We start from the raw sequence: 14,255 nt of genomic DNA on the forward strand, positions 1-14,255 counted from the left end.
CGACCAACTTCAGCTCAGGTCACGATCTCACAGCTCGTGAGTTCGAGCCCTGTGCCGGGCTCTGTGCTGACAGCTTAGAGCCCGGAGCCTGCTTCTGATTCTGTGTCTCCCTCTCTTTCTGCCCCTAACCCACTCACATTCTGTCTCTGTCTCTCTCAAAAATAAATAAACATTAAAAAAACTGTGTAATTTTATTGTTGTATACAGAAAGCAACACTAAAAATCTAGGGGACTATAAGTTGACAGCGAGATCACCCGAACGGGTGAAGGAAAGTCTGAAGAGGTTGGCAGACCTAAGGGGTACTGAGCTGGCTGGAACCAAAGGCATCACACCTCAGCCTGATCCCTGTCAGATCTCTGAGTCATCTATAGAATGTTTTTCTTTTTTAATTCATTTTTTAAAAATTTTAACTCCAATACACTTAACCCACAGTGTTATATTAGTTTCAGGTGTAAAATGCAGGCTCCAAGAATTCTCTACGTGACTCTCTGCTCATCTGGGAGGTGTACCCTGAATCCCTTTCACTTATTTCGTCTCTTTTTTCTTTGCTTGTTTTGTTTCTTAAATTCTGCCTGTGAGTGAAGTCATATGGTATTTGTCTTTCTCTGGCTGATTATTTCACCTGGCATTTTACTCTCTGGCTCCATCCACATTATTGCGAGTGGCAAGGTTTCATTCTTTTTTATGGTTGAATAATATTCCCTTACGTATATATGCCACCTCGTCTTTATCCATTCATTTATCAGTGGTCACTTGGGCTGCTTCCGTAATTTGGGTCTTGTAAATATTGTTGCTATAAACACAGGGGTGTGTGTAGTCTTTTGAATTAGTGTTGTTGTATTTTTTGCTCAATACCCAGCAATGCAATACTGGATTGTTGGGTACCTCTATTTTTTAACATTTTGAGAAATCTCCATACCATTTTCCACAGCGGCTGCACCAGTTTGCATTCCCAACAAGAGTGCAAGAGGGTTCTTTTTTCTCCACATCCTCACCAACACTTGGTTTTTCTTTGTGTTTTTTATTTTATTATTTTTTTAATGTTTATTTTTGAGAGAGAGAGAGAGAAAGAGAACAGAGAAGGGGCAGAGAGAGAGGGAAACACAGAATCTGAAGCAGGCTCCGGGCTCTGAGCTGTCAGCATAGAGCCCAACACGGGGCTCGAACCCACCAACCTCGAGATTGTGACCTGAGTTGTAGTTGGACGCTTAACCGACTGAGCCACCCAGGCGCCCCCATATTTTTTTATTTTAGCCATTCTGACAGGTGTGAGGTAATAGCTCACTGTAGTTTGGCTTGCATTTCCCTAATGATGAATGATGTTGAGCACATAGAATCTTTTTTTTTTTAACCTCCAAAGTCTCCAAAGGCAAATTTACCCACACCCACATCTCGAGCCCTGGCCGTCTTCCTTCACCAACACCCCAGCGTCGAGTCCCCATCTTAACTCTTGGACGTGGCTTTCACAATTCACCCAGACACCAGGCTAAGCACCACCCTCACCCTTCCCCCACCACGTTAATTTTGCTTTTCTCTTCTCCAGTACGATCACTTCTGTCCAAGTCTGACACCTATCACCTGCAGCATTACAAAATCAGCCTCCTAGCCAGTCTCCCTGCCGTGTTCCCTCGGTCCTGCTGGAGAGATGGCTCAAAACCAAGTCAGGCATTCCCTTTCCAGCCGCGGTACTTTTCTTGCCTGCAGAATGAAGACTACGCCCCTCAGATGGCAGCTTCTTCCAGAACACACCTTAGCTGCTGCTGCTCATGAGATCACACGTGCACACATTTACACCAACACACATTCACTGATTCTCAAGAACCACTCCATGGTCTTGGGCCTGCCCGTTCCTCTGCCTGACACCCTTTCCCCTTTCCCTGCCCGAAGTCTCATCTTCCAAGGACCGGTTCACTGTGTGTCCTCTCACTGGCTTCCCTCAGGCCACCCCCTGCCCCCTCCCATCTAGGAAGGGGGCTCACGGCCCTGCGTGACAGGTAGGCATTGTTCCTCCTTAGGACCCCACGCGGTACCAGACAGATTCAGTGTGTGCGCCTTGGGATGGCGGTGGCCTGGGGTGGATTATGCCACTAAAGAAAGTCCAAGAAACAAGAGAACATCGTTTTCAAGTGACAAGCATGGAAGCAAACTAAATGAATAAGGAAAGAGTCACTGAAATGAGAAGAAAGAAGTATGTGGGACAATGGGCACATACGTTCAGCTCACCAAATGAGATGAGATGATGTCACGTCCTTCGTTGTTTTCAAGTGGCTTGACATGACATTCTGTCCAATTTGACTTTAAGCACTGGAATAGTACAACATATCCTTTAAAAAAAAAGAGAGAGAGCCATTTATTTCCATATTCGCCAGGAACTGGTAATTGGTCCGGTGCTCAGAAAAGAACCTGATTCCCTTGATACAGCCAACAGTTCAACTTCTGAATGAGGATGTGGGTTGAGTAAAAATAAAAACAATGTTTGATACATTTTTTCCTTTTTATCTGCAGGAATAAACAGATTAGCTAGACTATAGATTGGAATTTTAAAACTCCCGGGAAACACATTTCCTTAGTTACATATCTAGACAATGAGAAACCCTTGACACTGGGCCACATTCCAAACAGTGATGTTCAGATGCACTGCAAGGAAGTTCAAGGGCATGCTTTGATGACAAAGAGGAATGTGCTGAAGCAGATAGGGGGCGAATTTATAAGGTTCTCCTCTTCTGCCCGGAAGGAAATCCATCTGTTCATTTCCCAAGGGCACATCATCTCCAAAAGTCATGCTGGGAATTATGTTCACCTGTCCCTTAGGACAAAGTTAATCAGCAGTGAAATTTATGTCTTATTGAAGAGAGAACAGCAGAAAAGAGACCAAGTGTAAATCCTGAACCTCTAACAAAATATTACAAGAGTTGTCCTTTTAACTTTACAGGCCCTGGCTGGAACTTTTTGCCAAAAGGATGGTGAAGAGGTAGCTGCAAGCAGGATTCTTTGGGGGAAGTCAATCCAAAGTGGGTTGGAAGAACGAGGCCCGCAACAAGCAGGTAATAGCCCCAGTTTGTTCTCATCTCTCTCTATCCATGCCCTGGGCAATCCCTTCCCACACTCACTCTGGCCTTGGCCGTGTGACTTGACAAAAGCGAGCAGAGACTTGCAGAGCGGCCCCCTCTTGCTGCCGGAACCCCAGAACCACACACAAAGTGCCCCCGGCAGCCTCCCAGATGCCGAGAGACCCTAAGGACAGGCCAGGCTGTGTGGACACCTCAGCTGCCCCAGCAGCCCCCAGCCCCCATGTCAGAGGGTAAGGCCAGCAGAAGCGTCACCCAGCCAAGCCACAGAATGAAGAGAAATAATAAGTTATTGTTGTAAGCCATGGATTCTTGATATACTCTTTATGCAGCCAAGGCCCACTGGTTCAGTACTTTCAGTCTTGAAGATAGAAATCATGCTGTACGTAAGTGTGGATTAGTCATAATTCAATTATATGTGAATGGAAAACACATTGTCAAATTCTCTAAAGTCTACAAATGGATTTTAAAGTAGCCAAATCTCTCACCAGGATGTCGTTTCTTACCAATGTCCTCTCTTACTTTTTACCTGCCTTATCATACAGTTCAAAATTCAAATACTTTATAGGTCTCCCTTAAGGAACTTCCTCTTCTCCTAACCATTTATAGATAAGAACTCTTGCCTCCAGGAGGTGAGTTTTATTGTCCCCACGATAAGCAACGTTTTACAGGCGATGTGACTAACAAGTGGCCCAGCTGGGGCTTCCAAATCCTGTGTCATTGCTTCCCCTGGGAATCTTCCAGCTGACCAATCCCCCAGTCAGCCCCCTCTCAAAGGGATCAGCGTGTGTTCCCCCAGCCAAAGTGGGGGCACCTTTTCCAATTAATTAAGACTGTTATTTACCGCACAGCCAGAAGCCATTCGGAATATCGTGATGAGTATTGTTCATGAATTGCACTGTAATAAAATCAAATGCCCAAGAAATTTTAAATACATTTAAATCAAAACACAAACAACATGTGGCTGGGGTTTGATAATAGCATAGGGCATCAACTGACCATCTTTCTAACGATCATGCAGAAAGATTCCAATTCTGATGGGGTCATTTTCTTTTGATTCACTGCCTTCTTCATTCTACCGACTATATCTTATGTATCCGCAACAAAGTGCTATTCCAATTTAGAATTTACATTTGTAGTCTCCAATTATATAGCAACATTCTACTTTAGAAATGCTCTATTACATTTTCAGTGACCAAGAAAAAATATTTTTATTATTATTTTTAAATTAAAAAAAAAACCATTTATTCATTTTAGAGAGATCTTGAGTAGGGAGAGGCAGAGACAGAAGGAGACACAGAATCTGAAGCAGGCTCTAGGCTCTGAGCTGTCAACACAGAGCCCAACGTGGGGCTCAAACCTTCAAGCCATGAGACTGTGACCTGAGCCAAAGTCAGACACTTAACCTACTGAGCCACCCAGTGCCCTGAGAAAAAATATTTTTAATCAGCTTTAGAGTTCTGTATCAAAATTAGCCTGAACCAACTTCTAAGATTTTTTATGTAACTCCTTCTGCAAAACTAACTGAATTTTAAAAGTGTCTAGGTTTTCAACACTTGCATTTGACTTACAGAATGACTAACTCAAGTCTAAAGACAAATGGAGGAGGGGCTAAGGATTTGGGTTATTGTTAATGCTACATTGGTTTGTGGACTGGACACACTTTTTTTTAAATGTTTATTTTTGAGAGAGAGAGAGAGAGTGTGAGCAGGGGAGGGGCAGAGAGAGAAGGAGACACAGAATCCGAAGCAGGCTCCAGGCTCTGAGCTGTCAGTGTGGAGCCCGACACGGGGCTCGAACTCGCGAGCTGCAAGATCATGACCCCAACTGAAGTCGGACGCTCAACCGACTGAGCCACCCAGGATCCCCTAAACACACTTGTTTTAATGCCACTGCCTCATGTGTTGGCTCTTGACCTTATATTCCGTAGCTGGAATTAGAGAGATAGATATACCTAGAGAACTAGATGCACCTAAATACCGCCTTTTGTTTCCAGTCACTACCACGTCATCACTGTGAGCACACTACTTCCTCTCTGCTATGCTCTGGAGACTTACAGGTTCCCTTCTTTATTATATTTTCAAAATGCTAGGGAAGGAGCATCATGGGGTTCAATCTCTACGATCACCCAGATACAGATGAATCTAGTCTCATCGATGTTAATAAAAAATACTATTTTAAACTGCCTAGTATATGTTACATATATTATGAAGGTTCGTTAACTCATTCATCTTTATAACACTCTGGTTGAGTAGGAACTAATCGCTCCATTTTATACTTGGAGAAAAAAGTGAAGACCCTGAGAGCCGAATGTGCCCCAAGGTAAACAAAGCATGGCCAAGCCAGGCTTACACTCACGTCTGTTCAGTGTCAGAGCTGGCACTGACTGTCTTCACTCTATAGGTCTGAAAGTCGCTTCTCCTCTCCACACCTCTGAATCCACATCAGGAAAATAAGAAGATTGGAGCCCACCTTCTCATGGCCCTTCCAGCCCCAACAAGTGTTTCTTTGGACACACCATGGTAGGCTCGTCCATTTCCCCCTTGTTGGGTTTTGTCCGGGTCAAGAACTGAAGTGTACCTGCTCTGTTGTTAACATGATGTGTTGTTATTGATCCAGGTGAACCGAAAAGCTGATAAAATGCCTGACCGATGGCATCCAACTTCACAGACAACTGACAAGTTTTACAAGTTTAACAGGTTCTGTTTTGAATGGCTTCTACAAGATGGAGGTGGAGGAGAATGTTGGCCTGATGAGAAAATGAACTTTTTCTCAAAAGCTCATGCTCAGAAATTGTTCTATGTTACGGCGTTCATTTTCTAGCTCCTGGGCTAACCAAATCCCATGCAACCCAGAGGGGAGCAATACACATTTCTGCACCTTTCTCAACGATGTGCATGTGAAATCACTATCCACATGTCACTGATACATAACCTCTCTGTTCCTCATACTCAAGTTGCCTCAGTGGAATTCACCCCATCTCCGTCTGTTGATGTGAAACATAACTGTGAAAAGGAGCAAGATAGGACACAGAACTTTCCAGGGCGGTCTAGAGTGTTTTCTCCTTTTAGCAATGAGTGGCAGAGAACAGAAATACAGACGAGAGTTTGCCAAATTTATTAACTTTTACTTTATGCATATAAATTAAATCCTATGGAATGGGGCAACAGTTCCTTTTAAAGCACTATAGCTTTGATATCTTTAGGCTAAAACTTCCCCTTGAATCTAGGGGCGCCTGGGTGGCTCGGTCGGTTGAGCTTCCAACTTGGGCTCAGGTCATGATCTCACGGTTTGTGGGTCTAAGCCCCACGTCGGGCTCTGTGCTGACACTTCGGAGCCTGGAGCTTGCTTCAGATTCTGTGTCTCCTTCTCTCTCTGCCCCTCCCCTGCTCACACTCTGCCTCTCTGTCTCTCAAAAATGAATAAATGTTAAAAAAAAGATTTTTAAAAAAAATTTTTAAAAACTTCCCCTTTAATTTAAACTTCCTAATTGAAGCTTAATGCCTAGCAGTATACAGTTTTTGCCTGTTACTGGGTTTAAGGGATTTCCCACACGTATTTAGACATAAAATAATATGGTAAACAAAACATTGAGTCATTCATAGACTTGTACTATCTGCTTAGCAACCATAAGAAAATGTATTCAGAGATCCAGGAAGAAAAAGAGAGAATGTGTTTCTTACTATTTGTAAGCATACAACATTGACTACAGTTACAGCCATGATATTATTAAAAATGACCTTCCAAAAGAAGAAATAATGTAAAAATAGGAAAATGGGATATAAGGTCATCTGTTTACCAATCTACACTATAGTTACCAAATATATTCTGGAAGTTCAAAGTGAAGTTCGAATGTAAATTTTGAGGCTCATGACTGATTTAAGTGTTGAATTTTGCCCTTGCTGTTTGTCACTATGTAAAGAGTGCTTCTATATCATGCATAAACATGAAAAACACTTGGAAATATAGAAAAATAGCACCCAATTTTCTTCCTGAAATAAGTGCATATCATTTCTTGTGTGTGCATTTCTGGGAACAACTGAACGTCACGTCACAATAGAATTCAGCTTTATTTTTCATCTAAGAGTAGGTCTAGTTGTGGCCATTTTAAAAGGTGGCGCATTCACAATTATGGAAGAGATGTTTGTGTCAGAAGAATGCGCAACTTGACTTTCAAAGTCTGAAAGATGGAGAAACTTAACTGACTGTAAACTTGTAAAAGTTGAGTTTTTCAAATTGGGTTGGGGTGACTGGGTGGCCCAGTTGGTTGAGCATCCAACTCTTGGTTTCTGCTTAGGTCATGACCTCATGGTTCATGGGTTCTAGCCTCTTGTTGGGCTTTGTGCTGGCAGTTGGAGCCTGCCTGGGGTCCTTTCTCTCCCTCGCTCTGCCTCTCTCCTGCTTGTGCCCTATCTCTCTCAAAATAAATAAGTAAACTTTTTTAAACTCTAAAAAATAAAATAAATAAAATAAATTCTACAGAAAGGAAAAATTGAAAATGTATAAAATCTCAAAGAAAATAAAAAGCAATAGTAAATCATACCTCTTCAAGAACAGTTAATATTTTAGTGTATCTCCTTCTACTGTTTTCCAATACACGTATATATCTTTTTAACCTAATTGGTTTCAAATTGCAATTTGATTTTATAATGTGTTTATTATAAAGGGTACTACAGTGGACATCCTTATAGCTAAATCTTCCCACATCCTTAGTTTATTTCCTTGAAGCAAATACCTAGAATGTTAATTGATAAATCATTGAGACAGCACATATCTAAGTCTTTAAAAAAACAAACTGCAACATCACCTCTGCAGAAATTCACTATTTACTTTCCCTTCAGTAATGACTTTTTCCCCAACTCTAGCCAAGATTGGGTAGTATTTTTCCCCTTAACATTTCCAGTTCAAGAAGAGAAAACTGGGGACACCTGGGTGGCTCAGTTGGTTAAGCATCTGACTTCAGCTCAGGTCATGGTCTCAAGGTTCTTGAGTTCGAGCCCCACGTCAGGCTCTGTGCCAACAGCTCAGAGCCTGGAGCCTGCTTCAGATTCTGTGTCTCCCTCTCTCTCTCTGCCCCTCTCCCGCTCATTCTCTGTCTCTCTCTCCTTCAAAATAAACATTAAAATTTTTTTTTTTTTTAAAAGAAGAGAAAACTGGCTTCCCCATGTTTGGTTTTGGATTTATGTGAATAAAAGAGTCATTTAATTGATCACTTTTTAATTCTTATTTTATTTTATTTTTTAGAGAGAGACGGAAAGTGTGAATGGGGGAGAGGGGCAGAGAGAGAGAATCCTGAGCACTCCACACTCAGCGCAAAGACCGATGCCACAACCATGAGATCATGACCTGGAGTCGAAATCAAGAGACAGACGCCCAAACGACTGAGCCATTCAGGTACCCCTAACTGAACACTTTTGACTATACTTATAGGTGTTTATTTACTTCTATGACTGTGCATTTTCTTTGCCCAGTTTTCACAGGGGTATTAAGTGTTCCTATTGACTTGCCATATAGACGTAAAATATCGACTACTCTTCTGCTACAAAAACTGAAAAAAAATTTGTCCAAATTTTGAGGCATTACTAAAGTTAAAATGTTAAGCTTCCATACAGTTAAGCCTGCCAAGCCTTTTCTCTATAATTGCCATCTTTGATGTTTTGCTTAGAAAGCCTTTGCACATGGGGCGCCTGGGTGGCTCAGTCGGTTAGGCGGCCGACTTCGGCTCAGGTCACGATCTCGCGGTCCGTGAGTTCGAGCCCCGCGTCGGGCTCTGGACTGATGGCTCAGAGCCTGGAGCCTGCTTCCAATTCTGTGTCTCCCTCTCTCTCCGACCCTCCCCCGTTCATGCTCTGTCTCTCTCTGTCTCAAAAATAAATAAACGTTAAAAAAAAAAAAAAAAAAAAAAAAAAAGAAAGCCTTTGCACAGCCTATACATTTAACCCCCTCTCTACTTCCTTCCACTTCTTTCAGAATTCCTTTTTGTATGTAACAATATGGTCCACCTAAACTTGTTTTCCTTGGTTCTCTATGTATTTTGTGATGCAGACATATGTTTTTTTTCTTCTCCCAAAACTCAGGGGTTGCCACAACACAATTAAATTTTCATGCCTTTCTCTATAAGTTGAAATTCCACCTTATCAAATTATAACTTTATATATAAGTAGGATCTGTGTTTTTTACTATATTTTATACTTTATTTAAAAAAATTTTTAATGTTTCTTTATTTTGAGAGAGACATGGAGTGAGAGCGGGTGAGGGGCAGAGAGAGAAGGAGACACAGAATCCGAAGCAGGCTCTAGGCTCCGAGATGTCAGCACAGAGCCCGACGTGGGGCTCGAACTCACAGACTGTGAGATCATGACCGGAGCTAAAGTCAGATGCTTAACGGACTGAGCCACACAGGCACCCCTTGACTATTTTTATTAATCCGTCTTCCTATTCTAGTACTACATTCCCACTTGAATTATTAATTAGACCTTTATAGCACATTTAACAGCCAGCATGCATGCACTTTACATTTTGCTCTTTCAGAAATTTCTTAATGTATTTCATTCATTTATATTTCCAAATGAGCTTTGCAATTACCTATTCAGTCTTAGCATGACTTTTTATTGGATTTGCACAGAATCTTTACATGAATTTGGAAAGCATTACTATCATTATAGTTCTCGGTTTTTCCATTTAGGAGTTTGCCATGGTTGTGATGCAGCATAAATTTTTGCACATGCACACATACACGTGTGCACACATACATGAACTTGTAAATAAGAAAATACCCAATCTCAAAATGAAAACTATGCCAAAGACCTACAGGAATCTAGTCCACGGCATGGCAAATATGTTTGCTCTGCAGTAGACAGGAATGGACAGGGTTGAAGAGAAGCAGGCTGTGTAAGATAGCAAATGGCAACTGGGTCCTGGGAACACCCCACCCATACCATGCAGCCTTATCTTTGTAAAGCAGCATCCTAATGCTAAGCCAAGAAAGGTTTGGAGCCCTCAGAAGATAAAACTTAAGCAAGCTTTTTGTCCTATGTGGCATGATACCCCAGAATGCCTTCTGATACGTATGAGAGGGATGGAAAATAGATTCATGCTTTTGTTTGTTTTTGTGAGAGAGAGCATGAGTAGGGGAGGGGCAGAGAGAGAGGGAGAGACAGAATCCCAAGCAGACTCCATGCCCAGCAGGGGTGCAAATGTGGGGCTTGATCTCATGACCATGAGATCGTGACCTGAGCCAAAATCAAGTCAGACACTTAACCAACTGAGCCACTTAGGGCCTCCAATTCTTGCTTTAGGTAGGCAGTCACCATACAGAGTGAAATAGGATAGATTAGAAGTGATATACCATCATAGGAGCCTTATTCACAAAAGCCAAAAGGTGGACACAACCCAAATGTCTATTGACAGGTGACTAGATACACAAAAGGTGGCATACACATACAATGAAATATTAACTCAGCTTTTAAAAAGAAAGAAAACTCTGGAGGCACCTGGGTGACTCCATCAGTTAAGCATCTGTCTCTTTATTTCCACTCTCCTTGTGATCTGGCGGTTCATGAGATCAAGCCCCAAATCAAGCCCTGCTTGGGATTCTCTCTCTCTGCCCCTCCCCCACTCACGCTCACTCACACTCTCTCTGCCCCCCCCCCAAATAAATAAATAAAGTTTTAAAAATCAACAAAAAGAAAGAAAATCCTGATGGATGAACCTTAAGGACATTATGCTAAGAGAAATAAGTCAGTTATGAAAAGACAAATAGTGTAGAATTCCTAAGGTGCACAGAGTAGTCAAATTCACAGATTTTTTTTTAAGTGATGAATGCTGTAACCTCCAAATGTGTTATAGTGTGGGAATTTTATGAAACTTCTTTCATCTATGTAGTACACATTTATTGAGTACCTACTGTGAGCTAGGCAGTATCCTAGGTGCTGAGATACAGCCACGGACAAGTGTAGCGAGGTTCCTAGTGTTTGGATCCTCCAATGCGATGGGAGAAACACAGACTATAAACGGGTCAATACATAATTAATTTGAAAAGTTTTGGTAGTGATAAGTTCCACAAAGAAAACAAATCTGGGTGATGTGATACTGAGCTGACTGGGCACCACTTTAAATTAGACACCAAAAGTTATATATTTTTTACAACTTTGGGCACAAAGGCTAGAAAAAGCACTGTTGGGCTAGTTGCCAACAAGGTAAGCTGATGCTAATATCAAAGGGACCCAGTTCAGCTCAGGCTGTTTTAATGCTGTTTTACAATAGAGAATGATTATAATTTAATTTTTGATCAGTTATTTTTTATTCTATAACCTACTGAAGTGGATTGGCCGTTGAAAGACTAGTGACAGTGTTTAGGGCCTTCGTCCGTGGAGAGTAAAGTATAAGGACCTTGTATAGGGACTCTGAGGACACCTCTGGGAACCTCTTGGCCTGCTGAAGTCTGTAACATGACTTCCAAGATAAGGCACTGCGGAAGACTGGGATTTTGTACTAGGTGTTATCTGTGAGCCACTCTGTGAAGGCCGACAGAACACCTAGCCTTAGTCCCTTTAGAATTAATGGCTGGGAACTCACTATTCATCTGGAAACCTAGGGCACTGTAAATAGAGTCTTGTCTTACCATAGGGCCCGTCTTCAGAAAAGAAAGCTATTATAGGGTCTGGGGATCAGCTTACACTGACAGGTACTAATCTTAGCAAGAATTCATTCCATGCCACGATTCGTGCTTTGTGTCTCACTCAGCCTTACGGTGAACTTTGGAGCCCACAGAACAAAGAGCTCAGGTCTATAATCAGATACTACACTAAGTGCTATCATTTCTTTCTCTTATTATCATAGAGAGTTACCCCCACAGGGCTCCACTTCATCGTCCTAAATATCTGGAGCTATCCTATATTTCCTCGTTTTCTATGCTGAGGATTAGTAAGCATTCAAGCAACAAACAAGCAAATTTCTTTACAGAGATGCGTTGACAACCTGTTTTGGCCAGACAGTCATCTGTAAGAGCAGTCTGTGGATACGATGTCTAAGAATGCAGGACAGAAGGAGATACAATTGATTTGTGAAGTGGATACGGTAGCCAGGCTCTAAGATGGATTTCAGGGCAGAACAGAACAAGAGGAAAATGACCCCTGCCCTCAAAGAATTTACAACCTAGCTAGACAACCAGGTGATTCAAGTAATGAGGAATTGTGGCAGGTGATATAATAGAAAAGGGTGTATGGCAGGACCCAATAGGAAAAGTTAACTCAATCCGGGAGACTGAGAAGCCCTCCCAGGAAAAATAGCACTTAAGCAAAGGTCTGAAGGGTACCTTGGGGTTGGGAAAGGGCAGGCAGGACTCTAGGAAAAGAAGACAGAAGAGGTAAAGATCTTGGGACAAAAGGGAACACAATGCTTTGGAAAAGAATGGGGTAAAAATCCAGTTTTGGGGGGTAACGGTGTGAGAAGGAGATAGGGAGAAGGGAGATGGGTAGGAGTGGGTAGCTGGGGCTGCATTGTAGATGGCATTAAAAGGGGTTAATTTAGGCACAAGATTCAGCCTTGAAGGCCGGTGTGGCTAAGAGAAAGGGAGAGAGGAAGCACGGGTGTAGGAAACGAGTTAGAAGCCAGTTTAAGGGAAGACGGGAGAACGTCACAGGCTTAGGTAGAGGCAGTGGGGAAGGCGGAGGAATGGAAGGGCAAGAGACAGATATAGGAGGCAGAACATACTGACTCTGGCCCTCCCAGGTCACATAGCCTGGACTTCATTCAATCCACACAGCTACATGAGAAGGTGATTCAGATCCCATAAAGTCTTTATGAAGTCTCTTTGCTGTCCTATACAACAAAAAGTTAGGTTCCAAGGTAAAGGCAAACTGTGAAATGCATTCAAAAGAAAAAATATCCTCTCAGAGCTGAAAAGGATTTCAATTGTGGTTTTGTTTTTTGTTTTCTTTTTGGCTGCACTGGCTTTGTGCCCTATACTTCCCTAAGCCTAAGAACTCCGTGGGGCTTGTAAACACAAATGTCATCACATTACCCAGAGGAGTCCCATTCAGTGGGAATCTGTGTTTTCCCTAAGTGATGGCCCCAGGTGATCTTTAGTTCAGACAAATTAGGGAGCTGCTGGGCCATGGGAGACATGCTGATATTCTCTTGTATGTGGTCTTTATTATTGGACTCCACTTACACAAAACTCTAGAAAATGCAAACCAATCTATAGAGACAGAAAGCAGATCAGTGGTTGCCTGGAAATAGGGGTGGCAGGCGGAGATGAGAGGGAGGAGTACCAAGGGCAGAAAGAAACTTCTGTAGGTAGTGGATAGGTTTGCCATCTTGATTAGGGTGATGGTTTCACAGGTGTGTGTACATGTTGAAATCAAGGCTGGGGCAATATTCTTGCAGGTATTGGGTGTCCTGATTCCAACACCTGTATCTGGAGGGGCAAGGATGCCTTGTTGGTATATCTAGCTGACCCACAAATCTCAGACAGGAATGACTTTACCAGTGAAAGAGTATTAGTAACAGGAACTATGTTCATCATCAAAGTCTCTGATTGGAGACTGGAGACAAACACAGGTAAATAGCTGAAGACAGCTGAAGTGTGTATATTCTGGAGTGTGACTTTGACTCAAGGCTCTCTAATGTCATCTGATCACCGTTAGAGCAACTTAGAAGGTGGGAGCAATCAAACTGTGCATCAAAGGATGAATGGATAAACCAAATGGGGCATATGGATACCGTGCAATACTATTTAGCCACACAAAGGAAGGAAATTCTGGTACGCGCTACGACATGGATGAATCGTAAGGACATTATCCTAAGTGAAATGGGCCAATCATAAATACTATATGATTTCACTCCTATGAAGTGTCTCTCGTACTCAAATTCACAGGGACAGAAAGTGGGATGGTGGTTGCCGGGGCTGGAAGCCTGAGGACCAGTGGTGGGATGGGGAGTTTTCGGCCGATGGGTAGAGTTTCAGTGTGGGAAGATGAAAAAGTTCAAGAGATGGTTGGTGGTGAGAGCAACATAACAGTCTGAATGAGCTTAATGCCGATGGGCCGTGTACTTAAAAATGGTTAAGATGGTAAATTCCATGCCATGTGTATTTTACCACAACTTAAAAAATACTTTAAGTTTATTTATTTTGAGAGAGAGAGATCAGAGGGGAGCAAAGAGAGAGGGAGAGAGAGAACCCC

The 14,255-nt window shown here is 42.4% G+C and overlaps 1 long non-coding RNA gene across 1 annotated transcript; it reads right to left on the reverse strand.

Annotated features, from left to right (window-relative positions):
- Nucleotides 1–1,177: 1,177 nt before the first annotated feature.
- On the reverse strand, nucleotides 1,178–12,885 carry LOC109277236 (uncharacterized). Its single transcript, XR_002085049.2, has 3 exons — nucleotides 12,784–12,885; nucleotides 2,225–2,325; nucleotides 1,178–2,088 (listed from the first exon to the last, which is right to left on the reverse strand). It is a non-coding gene; the product is annotated as an uncharacterized LOC109277236 (long non-coding RNA).
- Nucleotides 12,886–14,255: the final 1,370 nt, after the last annotated feature.

This window comes from Panthera pardus, unplaced genomic scaffold, assembly GCF_024362965.1.
Source record: "Panthera pardus isolate Hobbes unplaced genomic scaffold, ASM2436296v1 HiC_scaffold_13, whole genome shotgun sequence".
NCBI lineage: Eukaryota > Metazoa > Chordata > Mammalia > Carnivora > Felidae > Panthera > Panthera pardus.